Below are 7,394 nucleotides of genomic sequence, written 5' to 3'. Positions count from 1 at the left end.
CGGAATCCTTTTTTTCTTATATCTTTGTGGAATTTGTCGTAGAGAATTAAATGCTTTTGAACTTCCACAATCAGTTTCTCATCGTCCATGTTTGATGATTAATATTCATGACTCACAGAACTTCCATCCAATGAGATCGCTGTGTGGGCGAGGCCTTTCAGCCGCAACGTCACGGAAATAGAAACCGTTTCTAAATTAGAAATTTCTAAGTTCTAGTTAGAACAAAAACTCTGATTAACATGGAAAAGATACCTTTTATCGCGTGTCGTGTGTAGTTAGGACATGGTCTAAGAATGTGGAGGATTCAGGTGGGGGCTTGGGGTGAGCTGGAGTGATCCACCCGCTATGGGATGGAACTCGAAAGACATCATGTGAATCTTCATCTGCTTCTCCAACACAGAAACTGGAACCCATTACTTTGAGGACTCAATTGATAAAATCCACCAAAGACAATTTATAAACATCCGGAAGCATAAGGATGATTAGCAGATCGTCATCCAGCCCACTCAGCAAAATGTGATTCAGAACAGAATCGCTCCAACTTACCAGATGGACATGCTCAACAAACTCCTCCACATAACTCTCCAGGGGACGGCCATCTTGGCGGAGATGAAGCAGCAGATACTCCTCTGGAGAGTCATTATTATAATCCATATTGAGGTCTGGTCTTCTCTCACGGAACAGAAGGAGACCATGAGGTAGGTATCAGATAAGTGAAGGTGTCTCTATTTGACAGGTTAACTGGAAGCATAGAGGCAGAGAAACAAGAGGTGAGCACGTAAATCTCAGGTAAATTCAGCCAATTTAGCTTGCTTTACTATCTGCTTCTCATGCTGTTCCCCTGTGCAGTAATCACGCTGTCTAATCAGCATCTTGATATGCCACACCTGTGAGGTGGATGGATTATCTCGACAAAGGAGAAGTGCTCACTAACACAGATTTAGACAGATTTGTGAACAATATTTGAGAGAAATAGGCCTTTTGTGCACATAGAAAAAGTCTTAGATCTTTGAGTTCAGCTCATGAAAAATGGCAAGTGGTGCTCGCTGCAGAGCCAAATGGGAAGAGCTAGAGCTCTAGCTCCTCCTCGCTGGATCTAGTGGGCGGGGCTTGAGGCATAATTAGCCTGTACTATTAAAGTAACGTTGTATTTTCTACAATTAACGTTGTATTTTCTTTTTTTATTTGAGAAAAGGGCATACTGATATAATAGGCGCAGACCTTTCGAACTAATGTACAACCTGTATAGACCATTTCAAGGACGTAAACAATAACAAAAGCGTTGGAACTCTACTGCGCATGTCTGGTCCTGAAACATTTCCGGTAGCACCATTTTTAAATCTCAGATCTGTCAAAACAAGCGCGTACTCTTTAAGTCTAGCGAAAACGTAATATTTAAGTTATTAAATAAATAAATAAACGGTGATTGGAATACCCTAAATATGTCTGAGGCGCAAACCTACAAAGAGCATTAAAAGTAGTCTTCCGGACAGCTCAAAGCGGCTCTGACCGATGCGAGAGATGGCGGTAAATGTATCGCAGTCTGGATGCTTACAGTTAACTCCATAGCGGAAAGTTTGGGATCATTTGTTCGTACAATGGATGACATCAGTCTTATGTTTGGTTAAACTGAAGCTAGATAAACAGTGTCACTTACATACTTATCATGGTTTGTCGCCAAGATGTCCGGGGAGCTGATTAGTTGACATTTCACTTGCATTGCTGGGTCAGTCTGTATATCTATGCAAATATTATTTTCCATATTTATTTGTATAGCGGTTTTCACAATACATATAGTTTCACTGCAGTTTTACAGAACATGCATGTATATTACGCTATATGAATGCTAATAAACTAATCACTACATGCCATTATTACTGATTTTATTCGTTTTAAAGTGTGTGCTTGGTTTGGTTAAGTTTGTTGCTGTGGAACAGTGCGAGAAAGAATTTGAACGCTCTATCAGCCACCATGTTGTCACAAATAAGATGAATGCAATTCAGTGCTGGCTACCGTGTTTTGCACACACCTTTATTATTTTTTTAAAAGATAAAAGTATAGCCTACATGCAGATTAATAAATGCACACACACTAAATACAGTATATATGTGGGTATAAATGTTTTTATGCACATTTACTGTAAACACATACACATACAGTAGTACTGGTCAAAAGTGTGGGCACTGTTACTATTTTTAATGTTTTTCCGAATAAGAATGTGCTTTATTGCCAGGTATGTTTACACATACGAGGAATTTGTTTTTTTGTGACAGAAGCTTCCAGATTTATGGATTAAAACCTCCATACTGTGCATTTCCAGTATGCAGGCAATATGTAAAAATAAAGCAATGCATGCCTAAAAACATTGTAATGTTTGTCACTTCCCACAGTCAAGTCCAACAACCAGTCACCCAGGAACAAGAACTACCAAATCCAGATGACATGGAAGTCACACCACCTGAGTCAGATATCATGGAGATCACCCCAACACCGGGAATCTATGTATGTAGAGGGAATATTTATGTATTGCTTGACTGATGTATTTCCCTTTCCTGTTTCAAAAAGGTGTTTATGAGCAGCACTTCATTAATTACATTATTATTGAAATTCTTATATTCCACACAGGATTCAGCGGTGATGAAAAACATTCAGCTGGCCTGTAAGTGGGTGGAGGAGAACCAACACCACTTTGCTGGGAAGATCGAACTGCCGAAGATCTTAAGGATGAAGGAGGATGATGCCTTGTTGGCTATCACGATGCGAGACTTGTTCATAAACACCATGTTTTATGAAGGTGAAAGGGATGAAGAACAAATTCGGGCTCCCTTCCTTTTCACTTTTCAGAGAGTAGAGGACATGGAATTTTTCTTGCAGGAAATACGAGACAAAAGAGATATCCGTGTGTCTTGTTTACACAACCCTCACTTGTAAATCTACCAATAGGGTACTATGAATGTAAATATTGATTTTTGTTTTGTAAAATATAAGTAGTGTAAGAAAGTATAAGAAGTGTTGTTCTTGAAATATGTTTACATTTTATTATTTTATAACTTCTTAGTGTAATATTTTATCTAGATGTATGATTTATTTTATGTTTGGATGCACATTTAGCTAATTTAGGTTAATAGAAACAAATAAATCCAGCGTAAACTTGTATGACAGTGGAGTATGTGACTATTAAATTACATCTGTCTTCTCCCAAATGTTGTTGGAGTGGATACCTCACTAATCTCAGAGCACATCTGTTATCTTATTTTTCCTCTAGTGTGAGAAGTCACATTGCTGGTTTTAAACTACTGGACTGGTTACTTATTTACATTAAAAAATGGCATAATGCATAGCCTATCACATGAAGGCTGAGTCTGTCTAAAATTACAGTCAATATTCCATTTCAATTTAAAATATAATTAAAAACAATTACTAGCCTGTTGGAGTTTATGCATTCACATTTACATACAAAATTGGGCAGATTACGGTTCTTAGTAGAACTTTATTATTTAGTATATTATTATAATTACTGTTATTATTATTTATTACATTAATCAGATGATTTAGTTCATAAATAACCCACACGTTAATGCGGTGGCCAAAAATTTAAGAGGGGTGCACAGAGAGTAAGCTTTCACATTGTTAATAATTTACATAATCATATAAGCAAAGCGACTTCAAAAGTGAGGAAACTATTCATCCTAATAATATGACAAGCTTACACAGATACATAGTTTAAACAGGTGTTAGAAGCACACACATATAGTTTGAGCGTTTTATATAAGCATTTACAATGGGAGAATCGTGCGTTATTTGTTGACGAAGCATTATTAAAAAAAAAAAAAAGTATTTACGTAATGCCGTTTGTCAAAGAAACGATACTGACCATGCTGAAAATAATCATAATCATGACAAATATTAGAGAAAAATAAGCCAATAATATCTATGCCAGCATCTTGCAAATAAAAAAAAAAATATTTACTTCAATTACGGTTGAACACGCACTAACATTAACAGCCACATGGTGGCGCTTGATAGCGCTTCAAACCCCGCCCACTAGATCCAGCGAGGGGGAGCTGGAGCTCTAGCTCCTCCCATTTGGCTCTGCAGCGAGCACCCTCTCAAAAATGGGGGCAAAAACAAAAGTGTTGCATTTATAATTTTGTTCAGTGAATATTAACAAATAACTCAAAATGTTCATACCTCCATGGACAACGGCCTTTTTGAAGTGGTTTTTAATGTGTGCGTTCAATTTGTCTTGTCTTGTCGGTTTGAAAATACTGCTAACACAAAAAGGGCAGTGAACATTTTTGCTGCATGTTGTGCATTGCTCCAAAGAAGGTACTGCTGCACCTCTCTGAATCGTTATATGGATCTATAGATGGGGAAAAACACATAAAATCACGGTGAATGTTACACAGTTTCTCTCAGTTTAATTATTTTTTTTAGCACCCCCTTTGAACTGTTAAGCCCCTCCTTAGCACCCCTAACAAAAAAATCCTGGAGCCGCCACTGTTCATCACAATTTATTTAGTGTGAAATATACAGGGCTGTAGGCCTACAAGTAGCTGGAGTTATTAATCTCATTTAAATACCATCTAAAATCAGGTTTACATTTGTGGCTGAATGTGAGTGAACTTTAATGCATTTCCAGAAATCAAGTCTCACCAACATTTTCACTTTCTCTCTTCTCCTCTTTCCTAATGCTTCCTCTGTTGCAAACGCTGAACACTTTTCAATGATTTATTCCTCATGTCAATTAGGCGTTGATGCTCTCCTAGAAACAGACAAATACACATTACATTCAGTGCAGTTTTGTTTATTCCATTATTGTAAATGATGCACTGATGCTATTGAGAACTGAACTGAGCTGGACAAAGACATGACTCATTTCTACAGATCTGCTTAAAACAAATTGCTGAGCCACAGCAGAGTTAAATACATCTATACACAGGGTTGTCACTATAGTTGGATTGAGATGTTGATGTTTTATTAGATGAGATTTTGACATTTTATAATGTAATTGTAATTTGTTTTATTATAGTAAAAACAGCATTAAACCAGTTGTTTTGTCTTCCTCTCAGACTTCAGTTCTGTGTGTTCTGTGCACAGACCCGCGAGCGCTACAGATCAGCACTGAAGCAGCGTTTCTTCTCATCTCAGCGGGTTGAATAAGATATCCGTCAAGTCTTTTTACATCTCTCTAAAATTATAACTAAAGATATATGAGGACATTAGACATTATACTCACCGCTAAACTGGATGAGTCAACTAGTCTCCAACTCGCCTGATGAACTTCTTCTGGAAAGCGTTTCTTCTCTTTTGTCGCACTTGTGAAAGGTCTCGGAGTGTAATGTTGTTATGTCTTTGTGCTTTAATTGTGATAGTTCAGATATGAACAATGTTGTCAAACCAAAACATATTTTATACTTTTATATCCATTCTGCAGTAGACACTACGTAAAAGACGCCGTTACAAGTAATCAGCTGCTTGCGAGACTTGTTTGCGCGAAGGAAGATCACGCGTGTGGACTATTCATCTATGCGGGTGAAATATTCCATAGGCAAATTTTTTTTTTTTTTTTGTACAAAAATATTTTTGTACGAAATATTTAATAGGAAGTCTACATTACAAAAAATTTAATAAAAGACACTTGCCAAGTCTACTGTAACCACAGCACTTGCTACATGTTGCACAAATTAATACAGTATAACTGCAGCCTATACATGAAGACTTTAATGGCAATGAAAAGAACCTCATTAACATTCAAGTTTAATTATTGAACCTAATCGTAGGAGTGTTTTTAAAACAATGCTCATAAAAATAAATAAAATCAATTTAATCAGACAGACTTAGAAGTTTTTGCATCTGAAATCTTCACATGCATTTCAGCGTATCACTGAACTGTAGTTATATTGTATCTGTACTTCATCATACAGCAAATCTACAGTTGTACTTCAATGTACTGCAGTCATTTTTTGTAAGCGCATGTTACGTAGGGTGCTGGTGGCTGATGGGGTCCCAGGAGGCGCTGGTATTGTCAAGGCTGCAGTGGTGGTTGGTGGCATTTTGCATGATGTGGAATGCTGCTTCCATTTACAAACATCTAAATGATTCTGAAAATCATCTCTTCTTAAAACTGTAGCTGTACAGTAGACACAATGGAAGTGTAGTGTTGGTCTGCAGCCCAATCCACATCTGTGCAAAGTGAAATCTAAAATACAAATAAAAAAAATATTAAACACTTAATTCCTGTAAGTCCAGAGTGATGTTTTGTGTGTGAATATTTAATGGGATATGCTCAAAAACATGAAATATCTATATACAATTCTCTCAAAAGATAAATACACAAATATATAGTCTAATTGTTTGTGTTTTGTTAGGTTAAGTGTTTGTCTATTAAACTTTTGATTTTGACCAAGACAAACTGACATGTTATGATCAAATCATGCTGAAAAGCAACTAATTCAAAAGGAACTACTATTAAATATTATTATGCCATTGTATATTAATAAATAACTCAAAATGTTCATACCTCCATGGACAACAGCCTTTTTGAAGTGGTTTTTAATGTGTGCGTTCAATTTGTCTTGTCTTGTCGGTTTGAAAGGGCAGTGAACATTTTTGCTGCATGTTGTGCATTGCTCCAAAGAAGGTACTGCTGCACCTCTCTATCATTATATGGATCTATAGATGAAAAAAAACAAAACACATATGAAACATTTCTCATAGATGGAAAATATTACAAATGCAGTAAAATACAAAGACACTCCAAAACTTTGGTGTTCCAGGACCATTCAGAAAAACCACACATTTCTGCAGTATTCAGCCATTTCTTTTGTAAATACACTAATATTATGTCAAGTAAGAGATGCATGTATTGTTTTTTGTGTATGAATAAATAGTACTTTATCATTTTATATAATTTCCCTTTAAATGTGAAGATGAGTTTTAAAGCTAATCTAAAGGCCAAACCATTAGCCTCACTGAAAGACAGAATCTGCCAACGAATTAAGCATGTGAACTACAAACACTACGTGTTTTTTATTGATTTGACATTAATTTCAAAATAAATGCATCAGAAATTGTTATGTAGATCGTATTATTTTAATAAATTGACTATTTTTAAAGATGGGCTTAAATGGTACAGTGCCACAAAACACATGCAAACTATAGCCAACACAAACTAACCTTAAATGAACAAAACTTGACATTTCTTAATGTGGGTACAATGAAAATGACTGTAATGCATAGTCCACTGTACATTTAAGTTCCATGCATGTTTTTGTAAACACATCTTACATTTTTGTATGTATATATATATATATATATATATATATATATATATTACATGTATATATCTTATATTGTAATAATACATACTATTGTCCTGTATAAAATAAAAA

At 35.8% G+C, this 7,394-nt stretch overlaps 1 long non-coding RNA gene across 1 annotated transcript; it reads right to left on the bottom strand.

The window, feature by feature from the left end:
* Positions 1 to 469: 469 nt before the first annotated feature.
* Positions 470 to 6,789, bottom strand: LOC131536324 (uncharacterized). The gene is made up of 3 exons (XR_009269930.1): positions 6,524 to 6,789; positions 4,192 to 6,202; positions 470 to 741 (listed from the first exon to the last, which is right to left on the bottom strand). It is a non-coding gene; the product is annotated as an uncharacterized LOC131536324 (long non-coding RNA).
* Positions 6,790 to 7,394: the final 605 nt, after the last annotated feature.

The sequence above is a fragment of the Onychostoma macrolepis genome, chromosome 03 (genome assembly GCF_012432095.1).
Source record: "Onychostoma macrolepis isolate SWU-2019 chromosome 03, ASM1243209v1, whole genome shotgun sequence".
NCBI lineage: Eukaryota > Metazoa > Chordata > Actinopteri > Cypriniformes > Cyprinidae > Onychostoma > Onychostoma macrolepis.
Note: the sequence above shows the minus strand (reverse complement) of the source record. Positions and strands in the feature narration are given on the sequence as shown.